This window comes from Artemia sp. Qi Xiang Cuo, chromosome 13 (genome assembly GCF_049724085.1).
Source record: "Artemia sp. Qi Xiang Cuo chromosome 13, ASM4972408v1, whole genome shotgun sequence".
Classification (NCBI taxonomy): domain Eukaryota; kingdom Metazoa; phylum Arthropoda; class Branchiopoda; order Anostraca; family Artemiidae; genus Artemia; species Artemia sp. Qi Xiang Cuo.
Genome location: NC_142806.1, coordinates 32,039,324 through 32,060,839, shown reverse-complemented (window position 1 = coordinate 32,060,839; position 21,516 = coordinate 32,039,324). Strand labels below are relative to the sequence as shown.

The 21,516-nt window shown below is 36.3% G+C and overlaps 1 protein-coding gene across 1 annotated transcript in view; it reads left to right on the top strand.

The window, feature by feature from the left end:
• The window catches only part of LOC148945197 (uncharacterized), a 350,765-nt gene extending 340,227 nt beyond the window's left edge, over positions 1–10,538 (top strand). The window contains exon 5 of the mRNA XM_089099121.1: positions 10,441–10,538. The gene's annotated coding sequence lies outside the window, so the exon portion shown is untranslated. The remainder of the gene's footprint in view (positions 1–10,440) is intronic.
• The last annotated feature ends 10,978 nt before the right edge of the window (positions 10,539–21,516 follow it).

Sequence of the window (21,516 nt, the reverse complement as noted above, 5' to 3'; positions counted from 1 at the left end):
TCCTCTCGAAACCTCCTACATTTATCTGAAGGCTAACGGTGAGTTTGAAAATTTGGGCATAAAAATATTCTACTAAGGCTCCAGGTAGACTTTCTCCTTCCTTCCCCCCTCCACCTGCAAAAAGATCCACCGGCCCTCCTTCCTAATAACTGATGTGCAAGTACCCATCACTGCGCATGATTTTATTAAGCCTTAAGTGAATCAACTTACTGAAACAAAGCTTCAAAATAAGTGTCTATGTTAACGGTCTATTAATTTGTTTTGTATGAACTTGATGCATCTTTAGGAACGAATTCGCCCCGCGCGGTATTACTGCTTCTGAAACTGAGAAGCTTGGTATTTTAAATTCATTGGCTATATCAGAATTTCCAGTCAATAGCCTTTTCTCCCTCTTTGGAGCTAAGTTGCTGCTTTGTGTCAGAAAATGGCTGAAAATGTCACTTTGCTAAGGGACAGACTTATTTAAATCTTAAAACAGGGCAGTATACATTTTAATTTGTGTTGGAATAAGTCTGCCCCCGATTTTCTAGAACAATAGGTCTGGGAAAATCAAACAAACAAACAAACACATATCTGGGATCATTCATCTAAGAAAAGACACAAAATTTCGTATTTTTGTAGATAACACGTTTCTCTTATATGCTGAGTCCCCTTTTCGAAAATGAGGTAAATTTGCTCATGCTCGTTACTTTAGGTGGATAGAAATTTTAATTTCTGTCCGAATAAGTCCTCCGGATTTTCAACAGCCATCTTCTATCTGAAAAAAGGAAATAAAATACAAACAAACGAACACGCATCCCTGACCATTCTTTTAAAGAAATATACAAAATTCACGTTTTTGTTAGCAGTGGCTTGAAGACTTTATAATAGTGTTCTATTATATGTTGAATTTGATGTGGTAATTTTCATCAAGATCATTTGCTCTCTTGGGGGATGTTTTGCACCCTTTTTTGAAAATGATGTAAAGTTTCTGAGACTCGTTACTTGTGGTAATTAATTTTAATTTAATGAATTTTACATTTTTAGAATCGCTATAAAAACCTGATTTTTTGTTGTTGAATATATGTTTTGAAAATCTGTTTTGAAATTTTCGGTTCCAACGTTCTTAATTTTATCCTAGTTTATTTTAAGAGACCAGGAACCCTCTGCTAAATAAAGACCTATTTAATCGGGGTATTCATCATTCTCACATATGTCGTAATTGCTTCTCAGCTGATTAAACCAGCGTCGTATTTAATTGTCAGTCATTTTGAGAAAACTTGAATCCTCAAGCATCATTGCTCCAAGAAAAAAAAACCAAAAAAATTCAATGTCATTCTGATTTCTTTCCATCCTCTCCAAAATTATAAAATGATATTGAGATACTAAAAAGCAAGGTTAAAACCAGAGTTCTTCATCAAAACCCCCATGCCTTCCCAAGGCAAGAAAAAAATTTGCACTTTACTGAACAAAATATAAATGTTTTTACTTTTATAACTTTAATAAATCAAATAATTTCAACATTTTGATTAATAAATATCAGTATATGTATATTTTTATATTAAAATGACAATGAACTTTCATTTGTATTTTTTCAGTAAAGGGCAAATTTTATTCTGGCCTTAGGAAGGCATAGGGGTTTTGCACCCAACATATGTTAATTTGTGCTGGTTTTGAGTTTGACTCGGTTATTTTTTTGTAATTTCTGTTCGTTTTGGGCTTCATTTAATTATCGATGCTGATTTGTGGCAGTTTCAAGCTTGGTAGATTATTTGATTTTATTTTTGCTCATTTTTTGTTTAATGTAGTTATTTACTTTTCTCTGAAAAACTTTTTTTGTGGAAAAAGTTTTTTTTAATTAATTTCTGTTCGTTTTATATTGATATAGTCTTTTCAGGGAAAAAGAAAATAACACTTTAAATCTTTTCGTTTTTTAAGACTTGTTTCGTTTTTTAATAGTTTGGCCTGCTATTTGTATGCTGGAGAAAAATTTTCAGCAATTTTTTACAACATACACCATTTGAAAAATCTAGACACAAATAGTGCTGTTTAACTTAGTTTCATACCTCCTCTTGTTGACCTGAAATGGAAAACTTGATTCCATTCGCAAAAAAATCTGTTTACTCTCTATGATAGCTTGGATACACTTACACTATTTTGATTTGGTTAAATTTTAAGAGCAGAAGTAGCCTCGAAAGTTTGAACATAATAACCTCAGTCGTTCTTGGGATACTGTTGAGAAACCTTATTGGGAATTAGCATTATCACAGTGCATTTTGATTTAATCTTAAGGCAACATTTAGTTTTTAAACATAATGTGCAAATAGGAGGGTGGGAGTGGAAGGGGGATTAGTTGCCCTCCAACCACTTTCGACTATTAAAAAGGGCATCAGCCCTTTCTATTTTCAATCGAATGAGCCCCTTTCGAAGTTCCCAAGACAACTCCTTCGATACGAAGTGCCCTGGTCTAAACAGCAATCACAACAAAAAATATTACTGATCACTTTCGACTATTAAAAAAGGCACTAGCCTTTGAATTTCCAATCGAATTAGCCTTTTTTGAAGTTTCTACGACAACGCCTTCTATAAAAACTTTATATGCGTCCAGGGCATAACTTAAAACCCTTGCCCTGAGAGTTGTGGGGGAGTGTCTTTCTCAAAAACATATTTCTATCTGGAAATCAACTAGCCTACGCTAAACAAAATGGCTATCTCAAAATTTTGATTGGATGTGTTTGGGTGAATGATGGACGTGGGAGGGGGGCTAGTTGCCCTCCAACCAGTTTCGACTATGGAAAAGGGCACTAGCCCTTTGAATTTCCAATCAAATGAGCCTTTTTTGAAGTTTCTATGACAACACCTTCTATAAAAACCTTATATACCCCGGGACATAACTCAAAACCCTTGCCCTGAGGGTTGTTGGTTAGTTTCTTCCTCAAAAATATATTTTCTATCTGGAAATCAACTACGCTGAACAAAATGGCTATATCAAAATTGTGATTGCATGTGTTTGAAGGAATGATGAGCTTGGGGGAGGGGCTTGTTTCCCTCCATCACTTTCGACTATTAAGAAGGGACCTAGCCCTTTGAATTTCCAATCGAATGAACATGTTTTGAAGTGTCTACGACAACACCTTCTAATAAATCCTTATAGGCTCCAATGGCATAACATAAAACCCTTGCCCTGAGGGTTATGGGGAGTGTCCTCTCGGCGAGTGTCCTCCTAAAAAATATATTTTCTATCTGGAACTCAACTAGCCTATGCTGAACAAAATAGCTATCTCAAAATTCTGATTGGATGTGTTTGGGGGAATGATGGGGCGTCGGGGGGCTAGTTGCCCTCCAATCACTTTCAACTATTAAAAAGGGCACGTGCCCTTTGAATTTCCAATCAAATGAGCCCTTTTTGAAGTTTCTATGACAACACCTTCTATAAAAACCTTATATAACCCGGGACATAACTCAAAACCCTTGCCCTGAGGGTTGTCTGTTAGTTTCTTCCTCAAAAATATATTTTCTATCTGGAAATCAACTACGCTGAACAAAATGGTATATCAAAATTGTGATTGGAAGTGTTTGAAGGAATGATGAGCTTGGGGGAGGGGCTTGTTTCCCTCCATCACTTCCGACTATTAAGAAGGGAACTAGCCCTTTGAATTTCCAATCGAATGAGCATGTTTTGAAGTTTCTACGACAACACCTTCTAATAAATCCTTATAGGCTCCAATGGTATAACATAAAACCCTTGCCCTGAGGGTTATGGGGAGTGTCCTCTCGGCGAGTGTCCTCCTAAAAAATATATTTTCTCTGTGGAAATCAACTAGCCTATGCTGAACAAAATAGCTATCTCAAAATTCTGATTGGATGTGTGTGGGGGACTGAGGGGCGTCGGGGGGCTAGGTGCCCACCAATCACTGACAACTATGAAAAAGGGCACGGGCCCTGTGAATTTCCAATTAAATGAGCCAGGTTTGAATTTTCTATGACAACACCGTCTATAAAAACCTTATATGCCACCAGGGTTTAACTTAGAACCTTTGCCCTGAGGGTTGCGGGGGGAGTGTCCTCCTCAGAAACATTTTTTTTCTGGAAATCAGCTACGCTGAACAAAATGGCTATCTCACAATTTTGATTGGATGTGTTTGGGGGAATGGTGGGCGTAGGGGGGGGCTAGCTGCCCTCCAATCACTTTCTACTATTAAAAAGGGCAAACGCCCTTTGAATTTCCAATCAAATGAGCCTGTTTTGAAGTTTCTACGGCGTCAAAAGATAAAATTGACGTTTAATATGATAAAATAATAAATGATAAAATGATGTTTAAGCGTCAATAAAATGATAAAATGATGTTTAAGCGTCAAAAGGTAGAGGAGGGTAACCCCCTCCCCCCCCCCTAAACCCTATTTTCCCACAGACCTCCAATAAAAGTTTTTAAATAGCTACTTTGTTTAAAATAGTTCAAAGATCATGTAACAAAAATTCTGGTGTTGACACAACCCACCAGGGCCCGGGGGCAGGCGTTGTAAGTTATGCCTCGGGAGCATATATTGGTCTTATGGAAGGGATGTTCGTATAAACTTCAAAGGGGATCATTTGATTAGAAATTGAAAGTTCTAGTTCACTTTTTAAGAGCAAAAAGAGATTGGAGGGCACCTATTCCCCCTCCACGCCCTTTTTTCCTCAAGCCTATCCGATAAGAACTTAGAGATAGCTTTTTTTTAATAGTTCAAAGACCATATAACGAAAACTCAGGGGTCAACACAGGGCCTGAGGGCAGGCGTTGTAACTTATGCCCTTGGGGAATATATGGTTCTTATTGAAAGGATGCTCGTAAAAACTTCAGAGATGGCTCATTTGATTGGAAATTGAAAGTTCTAGTTAAGTTTCTTCGAGTCAAAAGATATTGGAGGGCAACTAGCCCCCCTCACGCCCCTTTTTCCCCAAATGCATCCAATAAAAATTTTGAGATAGGTATTAATTTAAAAATTTGTAAAAAGACAGACAAAAAAAACTCCGGTGTCGTCACACCCCCCCAGGGCCCGGGGGACGGCCTTGTAAGTCGTGCCCTAGTGCATCTATTGTTCGTATGAAAGAGATGCTTGTATAAACTTCAGAGATGGCTCATTTGATTGGATATTGAAAATTCGAGCTCACTTTTTAATAGTCAAAAGAGATCCGCAGGCAGCTATCCCCCAACCCATCTGATGAAAATTTTGAGATGTCAAAATTAGTTCAAAATAAAGTTCAGTTAAAAATAGTTCAAAGGTCGGGTAAGAGAAAATCCGGTGTCAATAGAACCCCCCAGGGCACAGGGGACGGCGTTCTAAGTTATGCCTTAAGGGCATTTATGGTTTTTATGAAAGGGATGCTCGTATAAACTTCATAGAGGGCTCATTTGATTGGAAATTGAAAGTTCTAGTTCACTTTTTAAGAGTCACTTTTAGGGTTTTAAGGAATCTAGATTGAGAGATTCCTCTCTAACGCATTATTTCTAAAATCAAGAGGAGTAATTTTGAGAAGAAATTGTAGCCAGACACAATAAAAAATACGCTGTGTAAGTTCTCTCTTATTTCTGTCACGGTAAAAGAAATAAACAAGAAAAAAAGGTTGAGGAACAGTTGAAATTCTGAAATAAATGATAATTCTCTAAAATAGTTTTTTTTTTATTCTAGGAATTCTTGGTGGGTTCTTTTTTTTTTTATATAGATTTTGTTGGTGGAAACATAGGGGATCTTCCTAGGGATAAAAATTAGTTTACAAAAATTAAAAACGAAAATATCCATTTATGCCCTTCAAGCTCAGGCAGTAGATTTGAGGCCCTTTAAGCTCAGGCAGTAGATTTGAGGCCCTTTAAGCTCAGGCAGTAGATTTGAGGCCCTTTAATCTCGGGCAGTACATTTGAGGCCCTTTAAGCTCAGGCAGTAGATTTGTGGCCCTTTAAGCTCGTGCAGTACATTTGAGGCCCTTCAAGCTCAGGCAGTAGATTTGAGGCCCTTTAAGCTCAGGCAGTAGATTTGAGGCCCTTCAAGCTCATGCAGTAGTCTGCAAACCAAGATTAGAATATTAGAAGCTACAGTGATGACAGTGGTCAAATATGGCTCTGAAGCATGGACGCTCCGAAAAGCGGATGAAGATTTGCTAGATGTTTTCCAGAGAAATTGCTTAAGGTTCGGGGTACCCGGCTGACTGACCGTATTTCAAACAATAGGCTATGCGAAAAATGTGGTTCAATACCGCTCTCTAGGTCTATAATGAAAGAAAGGTTGAGGTGGTTAGGGCACGTTGTGCGGATGAAGGATGACAGATTGCCGAAGATTGTTCTTTTCGGCCAACCATCTAGGGCTAAACGGAAAGCAGGTCGCCCCCGTCTGGGATGGGAGGACGTCATAAAGAAAGATTTAAAGGAAATGGGAACTTCGTGGGCGGGTGTAAAAAAGGAGGCTTTGAATAGATTGGGGTGGAGGAGGAGCGTGCGTAGCTGTGTTGGGCTCAGGTGGCTTGGTGCTGTGGTGAGTTTTTAGTAGTAGTAGTAGTAGTATGCGGACAATATGGTAATCACAATCTGAGAGTTTAAAGGTTTTTTTCTCAAATACAAGATGAGAACAATTTTTTGCTTAGTATTGGTATAAGAAAAGTTTGTTTCTTAAATGATATTCATTATTGAATTTTCTTTTCAGCATGAAAGGCTCTGATGCATCGGGTAAAAATGATATGGAGCTTCCTCCAAGTCTCCAAGAGTTCTCAGATGATGAAAAAGAAAGAGAAGCCAGGCGTAAAAAGAAATCCCAAAACCATAACAATAGAATAGAAATAGCCTATGAAGGTGAAAGACCTCCCCAAAAAAGGGGCAGAGGCAGGGGTCAATCCACTGAATCCTACCGCCCAAGGGTCAGTAAAAACCAATTTGGTTCAAATTATCAACACACATCCGTACCTCAGAGGGAATATGTGCCAAGATTCCAACCTCCACAAAATACGACTTATAATTCTCAATTGACGTTTAGACCGCAAGAAGGGCATAGTGTAAATTTCCAGTCTGTGGAAATTGTGGGTTCAAATTATCAGCCACAAATTAGGCAGCAAGGACTCTATGAACCAAACTCTCAGTCGCTACAGAATTCGGGCCTACATTATCAGAGTCCAGTTAGAACCCGTGGAGGCTATGTACCAAGATATCAATCTCCACAAAACTTTAATCGTTCCACAGAAATGTCGGTATTACATCCCCCAAGATTTGATCACTTTAGGCAGCAACGACTCTATGATCCAAACTCTCAGTCGCTACAGAATTCGGGCCTACATTATCAGAGTCCAGTTAGAACCCGTGGAGGCTATGTACCAAGATATCAATCTCCACAAAACTTTAATCGTTCCACAGAAATGTCGGTATTACATCCCCCAAGATTTGATCACTTTTATGAAAACCAACAACAGTCTGATATGAATGTAGCATCATCCTCCATACATCATACGTCTTCACCAAGGTTTCAACCACGACCGCCTCCTAGATATTCTAGGTTTGGTGGAACTCCTGGCTGGTCTTACCAACCACCCCGATACTAAAGAACTTAGGTAAGATATCTGTAATAAATCGAATGGGAAATCAATGAGCCATATTTTTATTTTATTTTATTAGACATAGTCTTGACTTAAAAACTTTTTTGGTTTATAAAGTCTCATTAGAATAGTTGTCATTGTCTTCTCCAAAGTGTGTTCTCTTTATTCCTTCACTCTTCCACACAAGAAGTTGGAGTGCAGAGCATCTTGAGTCCCTCCCCATTAAACATGTTCGTAAATTGTGCTAAAACATGAAACAATATCCATAAATTGCGGCGTCAGCAATCATTGGACTTAGCAAGCTAGTCTTTTTCAAAACGGATGCCCTACTCAAGCTGTCTTGGTCCCTTCTATGAACAAGGGCTTCTTTTTTAGAGCCCTTTCAGTAACTATTAAAATATCTTAGCCTTTATTGGCGCATAAACACACAGACAATTATTAAGTTTTATACATTTTGAAATATTTCTATTTTAACATTTCTCAAAATTAATTTCATTTAATTTAATCCTATAACCACTAATTTTCAATATGATTCATTGCCAGTCCATTTGTAAATGCTGCGTGATAAACAGTACTATGGACTATAAGAAATCTTTATTTTCTTTGACATAAAAAGCAAGAACCAAAGCTTCTAATAAAAAGGTTTCTCAATCCCGTGTCAGTGAAAAGGGTAACATCAGGGTTGGTAAGAAAAAAATTGTATCTTTACTTTTACTCCTACACATAAAATAGGGGATATATAACTTTGGATATATCACTACCTGTTCATAGTAAAAAAAAGGAAACAAACAATATTCACTACTAGTCTAGTAAAAATGTGGTTTGAACTCAACCAGATTGCTATACAAATGATTCTTTCACTAGCTGATTAAAAAAATGTGCTAATGCCAAACCGAGAAGGGTACCGTTCTATTTCTTTCACACATTCGAGTTTTCTTAGGTAGAGGGTGAATTTTTTGATGTAGAGATTGCCGTTCTGAAAACACAATTCCGAAGTTAGTACGTGGTTTAGGGGTTCGATTTAACATACATCAGAACGTTAAAGTAACTTGGAGAGGGTGAGGTAGTCTGTTAGGCAAATTTGAGGTACATAAAAGTCGGACTTTTTCGAAAATCGTCATCGTCCAAGACTTTCGAAAGTTTTTTGCGTCTCCGATTCTTTGTCTCAAAATTCTACTTTCTAACTGATGCTGGTAAAGTTTTGCGGTAGATATAGAGGTAGATTTGAGGTAAAAGAATTAAAAAAAAATCTGGTTTGTCAATTGAAAATAGAATATTTATTGAAAATTTTTTAACAGAATCGCTGAAGTTATTATGTAAGCTGCAAATATATTTATGGGGTCTAAGTGATAATTTTTTTATTCAAACTAGAAAAATGCCTGAAAATTTTAAAATTAGTTCGGTTTTATTTTAGCTTATATTGCCTCGTTAAGTCATTTTATGGGGTGAAATTCTAGTCTATAGTGATGATTTTTTTAATCTGTAAGAAAGAAAGAATCGAAGCGGGTGAGAAAGTTTTTGCGAGTAAAGTAGGAGTGATGAGCCTCCCCGAATGAAATAGAAATAAAAAACAAACTAATGTGACGGCTTTTGGGGGAGATTGTTTTCTTAAGTCATGCCGAAGTTCTTACACAGATGCCAAGACCATTGACCAACACTTGCGATTCTTAGTCAAGCAAAATTAGTCCCAGAGGATTTCGAATCGCCTGCTTGAACAATTTGATTTCAAAACTGATGGTTTATTTTGTTCCAGCAGAGAGGTTTTTGCGAAGACTCACAAGAAGGAAAATAGCTTTCGCGTCCGTGGCGGTAGGTAGGTCTCTGGACCAAAACTTCATATCCATTTAAACAAGAAATTGATTTTTTTTTTTTATAGCATAGAGGTTTTTCAGAAGACTCACAAGAAGGAAAATATATTTCGCGTCCGTGGCGTTAGGTCGGTCTCTGGACCAATACTGCATATCCATTTCCACAAGAAAAGGATGATTTTCCAATTTAGGATCCCCTGATTCGGAAATATACGACTATTATTTCGTTCTGGAGTAACTACGATGTCCTTTAGCCAAAAATATTTTTTATTCCACGATCATCCTTTTTAAAAGAAAGAAGCATAATCATTAGAAAGTTCCATGGGGTTTGTTGATAGTGGGGCTTAAAACGCCCGGATGGACGCGTGCAGGGGCTTCCAGATTGCCTAGGACCCTAAAGACCCTAAGTACCAGGCAAATTCCTAATATTGGGACCATACTTTCGCGGCTTCTGGAGCCGCGGCTTCAAGGAGCTTATGGTGCGAGGTTGTCTTAAAGTGATGCTTCTCTAATTTAACTTATTAATAAATTTAAGTCCTCGTTATTATTGCAGTTTTCAGTCTTTTAAATAATTCGCTTTTCTCTGGGTGATTATTTCTGTGTTATTTAAAAATGTTTAATTTATTATCTATTAATACTGATATAACAGATTTGGTTCAAACCAATTTTATTGTACCTTGTAAGTAGCTTTTTATGGTATATTTCAAAATAAAATAATAATTTTTTTTTTACAGCTTCTGTAAAATCATTTTTTATGATTTTTTTGGAATGAAGTTTGGGTTGTTCAAATTTTCGGAAAAATAGAATTTAAACATTTAAAATTAAATTTTAATAAGTTTTTTTGATGATATAAAAATGAGTTATGAAAAAAATGCTTGAAAAAAATCAAGCGAAACTTTGTACTATGGAAAATTATAATATTATTTTGAAATTAAAATAAAAATTTTTTTGCTAAGTCACGCCTCTTGGCTTGGAATTGGGCTTATAATATCAGTATCATGTTTTTAGTATTTAAAAAAAATCTCCCTCGGTTAATTGTTATTACAACATAAAATGTTCTATTTTTTCTCTTTTAAATATTTTTTACTTTTTTTTTCAGGCGATTGTCAACGTCGCACATGCGATTAAATCCAAAATGCTTCTTTTCTGTATTTTGTTAAATTTTTTTGAAGCCAATAAATTTAACACCCCCATTTTTACCCTCGGCTGTGATTGACTATAAGTATGGACTATCTAGTTGTAAGAGTTTAATAACGGCATCATTTTAACAGGAAAATATTTGTTAGGGTATAAGGTCATGTGACAGGTTTTGTAAAATCAGATTTGAAGTACACTCCACCGAACGAAGTAAGCCTTATAGATTTTCTACGTTTTCCAATATCTAATTTAGTTCTCAATGTGTTTAGGAGTTTCCGTTTTTCCGAAATGCATTTGATATCCTCTTTTCTCATCCAGAATAAATCCCGACAGCTGAATTGCGCGGGTTATATTGGTTGATTCTATAGATACCGATTCAATTCATTATTTTATTTTGGGTATACCACTATCAAAATCTTATAAAAACCTAGAATTTGGAATTTCGAGATACATGTTTCAAAAATTATGTACTGGATATCTAGAAGAGAACTAAATTTTGATTTCCGCTTAAAAAAATACTACCTCATGTTCGATATGAATCCACCACTATATACGCCCTAAAAAGCTTACCTTCAAACCTAGGACGGTTTCGTTATGCTTTTTCATTCTAAGTAGACCAAAAAAAAAATCTTGCTTTCTGTAATATTGCTGAAAATTTATATTCCAGGGGTTATCGGCTTTTTTTATCTGAAAGTACTGAGAGTGGTTAACAGTTTACTATTTTAACCTAAGATACGTGGTTTTCAACTTGCTGATTTCTAAGAGGTCATGTATCTTACGGATTCAAAGAACAGGTTATTCAATTCAGACTTGCAAGGCGAGTATTTCTGTTTTAAAAAAAAAAATAAGGAAAACTCTGATGAGGTGCTTGATTTAACACCAATAAAATAGATTTGATGGATGTTATATGTTTAAGATTTTCCCAAAATTGTGGATATGTTTTATACTCTGGGTGCTGGGACCTTTGGAAGCCCCAATATGTGTCTTTCCGTTAGTATGAAGCCACTCTATCTAAAACAACAGTTCGTGAGCAGTCTATTTTTCATGTTTATGAGTAGATATCATAAGACCAGTTGTTAAGCTAATTTTCCGCAGGGACTATCTTACAAAACCCAATATAGAATACAATTATATACAATTAGAGTAAAAAAAAGGGGGAAGGCGTTTTGTCCTCTACATTCCGGTAAAGGGCCTACTATTAGCCCTCTTTTTTTAAAACAAAGGGGTGTGGGGGGGGGGGGGTAAAGAAATAAGGACACCGCTGAGGTACACTGGGCGTTATTATTTTTATATAGAAACAGTTGGGGCAGGATGTCGAACAGAAAAATTGACTACAGATTCTTGTATCTTTTTTGGAGGTAAGAGTTCTCAAAAAAAAAACTAAGATTTGTAAAAAAAAAAATCAGGAGAGGAAATTCTGCAACTCCCAACCGAAAAGTTTTCATTCATGGGTTACGTAAAAGGTTTTGGAGCCGCCATGGATGCATATACGATGTGCCTACAAAAAGATCAAATGGTAAAATGTTCTTTATTTATTATATGTCTCAGGTTACTTTATAAATCAAAGTATTCTGAAACTTTCAACTCAGCCTGTTATACATAGTCTTTTGATTCGAGTTACAAAACAGCTCCTAACAGCCAGGTAGCCATTTTCAAGTCGTTGAACTGATGCAGCTTCAGAACAATACAACTACATCGGATATATTAAGAAGTAAGTAAAGAATACGGCATTGGTCTATACAGTCCCTACCAGCGGGCCTGATCTCCGCTTCACGGCCCTTTAGCCAGAAAGAGCAATTGTAGTTTGTAAGTAAGTAAGTAAGTTTATTTGTAACCTTAAATATAAAATAAATGCGGAGTAAAAAAAGAAAAAACAAAATAATATTATCCGCAAGGAAATGATAAGGAAAACACAACATAAATAACTTAAAATATCCATAGAATCACTAATCTGGAAAAAAATGATTGAGGGGGTCACTGGCACATATCTTCCTTGGAGTACTGGTCCTCAGATCCTTAGCGATGTTGTCAAGCAGTACTACAGGGTCGATAAGTCCAAAATGAGAAATAATCTTGTGATTTCTGTACCACCTTGGCAAATATTGCAGGAATTTACAATATTTAACATTTTCAGCTGAAGAGGCTGAAGACGGTCGCTCCTTAGCTGAAGACGGTACTTTTAGCGCTTTAGAGGCTAAAAACCGGAAAGAAAAAGAACTGCAGGAGAACGCAAACTATGGTAAAATTTACATAAGCCGTAACGGCATTAGCCCCCTCTACTAGGACAGATTTTATCATGCGAGGATTAAATGCACTGCAGAGCGCTAGCAGCCAGAGACGAGTATGTAGCCAAAAGTATATCGGAAAAAGTAATCCCAAGCCATTTCAACTTTTGGAAACACTTGAGTAGCATTGTGCCCACATTTAAAGAAGGAGCAGGGTTAGTATTAAAACACAGAAACTCGCATTTTGAAGCATTTACGGAAAGCCCAATCATACTCAAAGCATTAATCAGAACATCTTAGGTTCTTTGTGAGGCCTGACCTAGTATGACTAAGTAGCAGAACATCATCAGTATAGGTAATGTGACTAAAAGCAGTATCTTCTAAAAACACAGTAGGAGGCAGCATTCGCAAACAGTCCGCAAGCACAGTTTTAAAAGTATATGGAGACAACACACCACCTTGCCTGACTCCCTTCTTTACTGAGATAGGCTCGGGTATATCAGACATCCATTTTAACCAAACCAACGAATTGGAATACCAATATTGAAAAACTTTTACTGCGGACTAATTAATTCCTGCTTTAACTAAGCAGTGAAGCGCTTACGAATGAAAAACGTTGTCAAAAGCGCCCGAGATATCAACCGAGAAAAAATAATGTCTCCTTTTCTTGAATTTTTGCCGAGACTAGCACCTGGCAAATTTTATGTTGGAAATGATAAAAACCAACCCCATCTCTGAACCCAACTTGGTAATCAGAAAAATCCCATTTAGTCCAAATTACAGGCTATGCGGCACGCTTAAACAGCTTGCTCCTGAAGCAGGACACTGTATTTGGTCGATAACTGTAAGACTGATCTGTGCCCTGTCCTTTTTTCAAAACAGATGTTACGATTCCCGAAAGAAAACTATCTGGAACTAACGACTGGGCTAAACACATCTGGAATAGGAGCTGAATGTGTGTTAACAATAATGGACACTTAATGGTGAAGTGATTGTAACACAGACCATCCATATCAGGAGCACTTGATTTCTTAACACTCTTAAAAGCCCAATACATATAACCACTAGATATTGACAATATATGGACTTGCCGAAGAACTCGAGGAAGAGTATTATGCAATAAGGAAGAAAACATGGACTGGATAGAATGTTTAAATGCAGAAAAAACACAAGTAAACTGAGCAACAAAATCACTGACTTTGATAATCAAAATGGTAGCTGGAACACACTGCTGCTATTAATTACATTGAACCAAGACTTCCGAGCCAAAGTGCCATCCACAACAGCCTGGCGGCCTTGGTACAAAGAAGATCTAAACTAACAGCTTAAATGTTGTCTAATTTCTAATGCTTCTTTAAGCTTGGGTTAATCGACAGCAATCCAAAAATGAAGCCAAGACCTCGCAAGGTGCCTAGCTTTTTTTCCATTTGGGCACACATTCCATAACGGTTTTCTGGTGTCAAATCTAACACGTTCAACAGGAACTGAAACTGAAGCAGCTGACTTCAAGCAATGCACGATCTGGTAATAGAAACAATTTAAATCAATCTTAGCTGTCTGTGACCTTACAGAGGTTTGTAAAAGGCGAAAAGGCACTTTCAGGCTTGATAATAACGAGCAAAGAACATACAAATAAACTTCAGAATTTACTCGTTTCCAATTTGGCTTTAGAAAACATTTGTTATGGTAAGAAAAACGGTTTTAAGCCAGTAGAGCAGGCGACTCAATTTCACAAGTTAAAGGCAAGTGATCATCCAAAACAATGACAGGAGGAACCACGAGAGATCCCCTTGAAACTATAATATGGTCAAGGTTATATCTAGAACCACCTCGGTTATGAATGTAGGTAAACTGTTTATCTTTATTGACTAACTGATAGCCACTAGGCAAAGCATCAAAAAACAGGTCACTTCTTTCAGATTGGGACAGAAGATTGGCATTAATATCACCAGCCACAATCCAATTTAATTCCTGATTGGCCACTCTTAGCAGAAGTGTCCTGAGTTGCTTGCAAGAACCCGCGAAGACAGATAGGGAAGACATGTTCTTGCGATTGCATGGCATACAGACATTGAAGAGAACCATATTACCGCAATTTATTGCCAGTAAATTATTAACATAGGAGATAAGCACAAACTTATGAGTAAGGCAAACTACAGGTGCAAAGTCCCTCAGCTGATCGACCGTGCGTTTTTTTTAGCTTAACGTAAATAAATATGAGGGGTGGCGGATCTGTTAAGAGCGTCTGTATTAGCCTTAGCTAGAATGTGTTACTCCATGAAAAATATATCATAATCAAGAAGCTCATCAATAAGAAGATCTTTTGTCTTCGCTTCCGTTAATATTAAGTGAAACAAAGCGAAATCTATTCCCACTAACAATCATTTTTTATCCTTGTTCAGAGCTTTTTTTAACACTGGGCATCTGATACTATAGGAAACATGATTTCCCCCGCAGTTGACACAATTCGGGCTTTCAGTGCAAAGATTATCACGTGTGTTACAATGTGCAGCAGCGCACCGTGGACACTTTTGATTAGTCGATGGGAGTGAGTAATTTCTAACAATGAGGTTTGGCGATTGACAATGGTAACATCTAGAAGGTAGCTTCATGAAAGGTCTAATTTGAAAAAGATGGTATCCCAAACAAAAGTCCTCATTTATAGCTTTATTTAAGGCAGCATCGTCTAGAAATTCAAGGCGGAAGGATCCGGAACTTCCAACTTTAGTTGCATCAATGAGACCGGGAATCATATTAATAAGCTCTGATTTTTGCACAACAACAGGGATGTTACTCACAATACCAAGCACTTTTTGATTAAGGACATGAGTGGATACATTTAGCTGACTAGTTGCAGCGGCGGAGAGAGAGACGGCTGAGGCTTTATCTCGGGTATGGACTACCCACCTATTCTTGACAGGATCATATCTCACACTTACAATACCATCATGACCATCCAGGGTATCAAGGGTCTCTTTGAGGTCAGTAGGTGGGTTTTTTAGAATAACTAGATAGGACGGTTTTGAAGAGACAGTACATTCTTGCATTAACGACAGAGGACATCCAATTGTTCCAGGCAGGAGAGTTCTAACACACTCAGACAAACAGGAGTTTACACGGCAACTCAACGCACAAAAAGCATCGGCCGGAATAAGTGGTACTTCACTAGGGTGGTGTATAACGAAGACTGGCAGACCAACATCATCAGCATCATACTTTGCAATAGTATCGATAATAAAAGAGACACTATTAATAAATGCATTTGTACCCACTCTCTTAGGCTGAATGTCCCCAGGATGGCAAAACTGGAAGATTTGCCTCCTTACTTCAGAAATCTGGGCGAGCGTGAAAAATTCAGACATGTTTCTTCATAATATCTGCAGAAAAGCCTTTGTCGATACTGTTTTGGACAAAATTCAGAACAGGACAATAAACGAGCATTCCAGCGGTCCACGCCATCATCACCGAATGCTGAATACACGCAGAATGAAGGAACCTAAGAACAAGGGAAGTGTAAGGACCCCCTCAATTTACGGATAACTTAATACCGGCGGGTACAATACATCACTTGCGGGAGGTTCCTTCCCCTCTTCTGCTAGTTCCCAGTACGCTTCTTAACGATAAAAAATCAAAAGTGGCGCTATAAAAAATTTATATTATCGATGGCGTGCCAATCTACCCGACAGAAAAGATAGCCCTGGTGAAAAGACCCGGAAAAGGGCTTATTCTAATAATTGGAGAAGGTCATACAAACAATACTTAACAAAAAATTTATCTTTAGAGGGTAAACAAAAACAGGAAAAGACCTCAAAATAATTCAGAAACTATTTCAAGTTACCAGCAAAGATGCAAACTCAGACAGAATAGTATTGAATATACTATAGATGGCATGTATTATCTTTTGCTCTCACACACCCTTTCAGCTTACCTTCCCCAGATACCCAGTTAAGGTTGTAATTTTAGATTGTGTTATATTGTGTTATATCTATTCCTTCTTTCCAGTATTTTTAATATCTTTGTCTATAATTAAAATATTAAAAAAAATAATGTGAGGCGATGAGCTATGACACAGATACGCATATGGATTAAGACCCATCGAACGACTCTAAAGAGGAGAACTGTGTCTTTTATTCCGGATAATATTATATACAACCTTCGGTTTAAAGGATCATATCTTCTTTTCTTGGCCCTAAGTAATGTTAGTTTCACTTAAACTAGCTAGTTTAAGCTAGTTTAAGTGCGGTGACACCGCACTTTTTTTTAAAGTCTATGTATGTTATAAGGTGGATATTATTGTTCATTGTACTTTCATTTCGTTTTAAGTCTTATTTCTTCTTTCATAGAAGTTTAGCTTATTTAGAGTTTGAAGTGTTATGCAAGCTAAGCTAATTTATGCTCGTTTTAAGTTTTGATGTTGCTTTTTCTTTTTGTGGGAAAACTTTGTTTTCCTGTTTAACTAGTTTTTAATCAACATCAACTTTTAAGTTATACACCGTGTTTTACTTTGTCTATTTTGCAATATTAGCCTCAAGCATAGTTCGGAAATAATGTCATACCTAAATCCTCCGACTATATCCGATACTTTTAAGAAAATGAACTATTATCCTTTGAAAAGACTGCTATTATTGCGTTTTCAACCACAGGGTCCATGGAGGCTTTCTGTATGTCCGAATTATGTCTGATTTAATCCATGGCAAATATTTAATCATGGTAAAATATCCGAATCATGAGAGTGCTTCTTGACACAGTCCATTTTTAGCTTATGAAAAAAGAGCAGTCACTACTTAAAATCAATATGTAACTTCACCGATTCTAAAGAATAAATCAAGTATTTTATTCGAATTAAATATCTCTGTCATCCTCGAATTAAATATCCATGTCAAGGAGGATTGGCCACGGGATATTCCAAGGTGAAAAGAAAGGATCGCACAGCACAAAGATATTAAAATATAGTATTTAAACTTGGTAATTTAGCCTAATTATCCCTGTGCAAATACAAAAAATATGCTGCTAAAGCACAGCAATGCTTGTTGCATTTTGGACTTGAGGTTTTAACATTTACGATTGTGTTTTTTTTGTGAATTGTAGAGGACTAATGTAAAGAGTAATAATATTGAGAAGTGTTTTTATATTATATATAATTTATCGGTTTATAGTTTGAAAGGAATGTCAAAATGACAAAAATAATTTTTCTCTATTAAACTAAAATGGAATGCAGCTATACTCAAAAATGAGCTGGCAAAAAGGATGTTTAAATACTGCATGAATGCTATTAATCCCAATTAGACCTACATCCCCCTCCCAATCCTCCAATCCCCCTATGTATAACTTGAGGTTGATGTTAATTTAACTGAATTTCGGTTTCACTTTTAATGCTAAAAATACAAATTATTATCTTATTATAAGAAAAATTTTATTTACTTTTATTTATATACCTTGGATCAATGGCTGACGCAATGACTAGGTCATGCAAAAGCCGAAGACACGAACACCGCCTGATCAAAACGAGTGGATGAAAAAACGGCTTCTGGTTCTAGGTTTCTGGAAAAGAAGTGTCTAAAGGATTCGGGAGAAAGCTTACCTGGAACACAAGATTTGCACTTTCGCTTAATTTTGATTCATCAGGGGAATCCACAGGCGTCTGCTTTGTAAATCGAGTGTCAAACTGTGATACGTCATCTTCGGATGTCTAAAATAAAAAGTAACGTTTAAATGAAGTTCCTTTGCACATTCAGACATGCATATTATTCCCACCTCTAGAGGGTGGTAGGGGCTACCATGGAACAGAATGGAAATACATTTAATTAATTAAAAATCATTAGCTATAGAGAACAAAATTTCCCAGTTAAAATTTCCCTGTTTAATAAAAATTTTTATTAAAAGCTGAAAAGAAGATAGAGAGAAAAAAAAAAAATGTGCTGCTTTTCTAAATCTGAATCAAATATTTTTTTAATGAATGCATATAAAATAAAAAACCCTGTTGATGTTTTGGAGAAAAAGCAAAAGAATTTTTTATCCAAATTAAATGTTTTTTTCTCATAATTTATATAGAGCTGCACAAATGTCTTATGCTCTTAACTAAAAGCTCTTAACTGCCAAATGTCTTATCAAACAGTTCGTGGTAGCGAACTGTAAGTAAGGAGTGATGCGGCTCATTAGTAACCAAAACTCTAAGAATGAGCGTCTTAATAACAATAGATGCATCAAAAGTGTCAAATTTCGACGCTTATTAAAGAGGAACAAGAAGGTAAAAGCACAAATAGGAACGATGAACTTGATAAAAAAAAGGGAAAACGTGGGCTTTGTTTGTCAGGCTACGTAAGGGATCCAATGTCTAATCTAAAATGATGGTTAAAAAACGAATTTTCTGGGGTTGGATTCTGAAGCACACTGTTCACAAATTGCACCCGAAGCTTCCACATTTAGCTCTCCAAAAGAAACGCGAATACTTTAATAAATCTTAAATTTATCTTAATGACTTCTTATGAATAGTTTCTATCCAGCCGGACAACAAGAGGTCAAAAGATAAGCAAATGCTTAGTGAATGCAATTCAAGATGTCTCAATATGTCTTAAATGAAAAAATCGAAAAACTAAATAGTATTTTTTCATTTAAGACATCTTGAGACATCTTGAATTGCATTCACTAAGCAATGCAATTCAAGATGTCTCAAGATGTCTTAAATGAAAAAATCGAAAAACTAAATAGTATTTGAACAAAACTTGAATTCATTTACACTAAGAAATTTCTACCTTCTAGTCTTCAAAATAGAGGTGGGGTATTAGAGGTGGGTATTAAAAGCTGAAAATAATATAGAGAAAAAAAAAAAAACTGTGCTGCTTTTCTAAATCTGAATCAAATATTTTTTTAATGAATGCATATAAAATAAAAAACCCTGTTGATGTTTCTACCTTCGATGTTTCTACCTGTTGATGTTAAGAAATTTCTACCTTCTAGTCTTCAAAATAGAGGTGGGGTATTAGAGGTGGGTATTAAAAGCTGAAAAGAAGATAGAGAAAAAAAAAGGGAAAACATGGGCTTTGTTTGTCAGGCTACGTAAGGGATCCAAGGTCTAATCTAAAATTTAAAATCTAATCTATAAACGAGCATTCCAGCGGTCCACGCCATCATCACCGAATGCTGAATACACGCAGAATGAAGGAACCTAAGAACAAGGGAAGTGTAAGGACCCCCTCAATTTACGGATAACTTAATACCGGCGGGTACAATACATCACTTGCGGGAGGTTCCTTCCCCTCTTCTGCTAGTTCCCAGTACGCTTCTTAACGATAAAAAATCAAAAGTGGCGCTATAAAAAATTTATATTATCGATGGCGTGCCAATCTACCCGACAGAAAAGATAGCCCTTGTGAAAATACCCGGAAAAGGTCTTATTCTAATAATTGGAGAAGGTCATACAAACAATACTTAACAAAAAATTTATCTTTAGAGGGTAAACAAAAACAGGAAAAGACCTCAAAATAATTCAGAAACTATTTCAAGTTACCAGCAAAGATGCAAACTCAGACAGAATAGTATTGAATATACTATAGATGGCATGTATTATCTTGTGCTCTCACACACCCTTTCAGCTTACCTTCCCCAGATACCCAGTTAGGGTTGAATCAACTCCGGCTGAGCTTACAGAGTCGTGCCACTGACCCCCTTTCTAAACCAAATGACCAGGACTCGAACTCCTGTCCTAATGGGCAATGGATTGCAAGTCTAGCTTGGCAACCACTCGGCTATGACGCCTCTTTATGAGGGCTTAATAAGGATAAAGACTTGTGTGAAGAATCCCCCCTGGAAAGATTAAAAATAATGCCCTAAGAATGTACTTTTTTATTTTATTTTAGCCCCAATTCCAGCCATCTATTTTAGTTGGCAAGGTAAAGTATATTTACGTTTCTTAGTTCTTGCGAGTAAATCTTAAAGAGAATGGAACATAAAAGAGTTAGATCTTATGCGATTTTACATGGAAAGATAGGGATTAAAAACTAGTAGCGACACTTACAGTGTAGTGTCTGGTGACTTCATTAAACAAGTGAAAATTTTTAAAGAAGCTTTTTGATATGATTAATCTACAATGCAATGGGACTAAAGCTGGAATTTCTCTGCAACTAATAATTTGGTCAGCAATTTTTCTTTTCAAGAATTATTTCAAGTCAAAATCCAGTCGTCGCAAAGTAGTAGGCTTAGGTTAGCTTTGGAAAACCTTGGCAGGTTAAGTAGACTAGTAGACTTTAAGCTCTCCTGTATTTTAAAGTACTCGAAATCGCAGTTATGTAACAATTTTAGGTCAAACAAAGTCGCCAAATACTAAAAGTCTCCTATACTCATTGGTTCAGCCTTTAAGAAGGCAATTTTATTTAGTGCAATTAATTATTTGTGCAATCTTAAAATAAAATGATAGAAATTATATTTCCGAAAATTCCTAGATTCCCACTCTTTTATAATTATGTTGAATGACTTAAAACAAGAAGAAATCACGACCAAAAATATTTTACCAAAAAATAAACCTTTTTCATTTCTTTTAAAATAGTGCATAACTAGTAGGACATTGCTTTATATTATTTTCTCGAAGTTTACATCACTAGTTATTTGACGGAAACATCAAAGAAATGGCGTTAAACACTGCTTCGGAAACCTAATACATAGTTTGAGCATATAAAAAAAAATTAGTAAAATATTATTGAAGTAACCCATTGAAATATTTCGAACGCACGTTTAACATTCCGTAATGCCTATTATTTTGTCTTTTTTCCATCTAGCGAAATACTCTTGTGTCTTCACCTAAATTAAAACAAACAAAG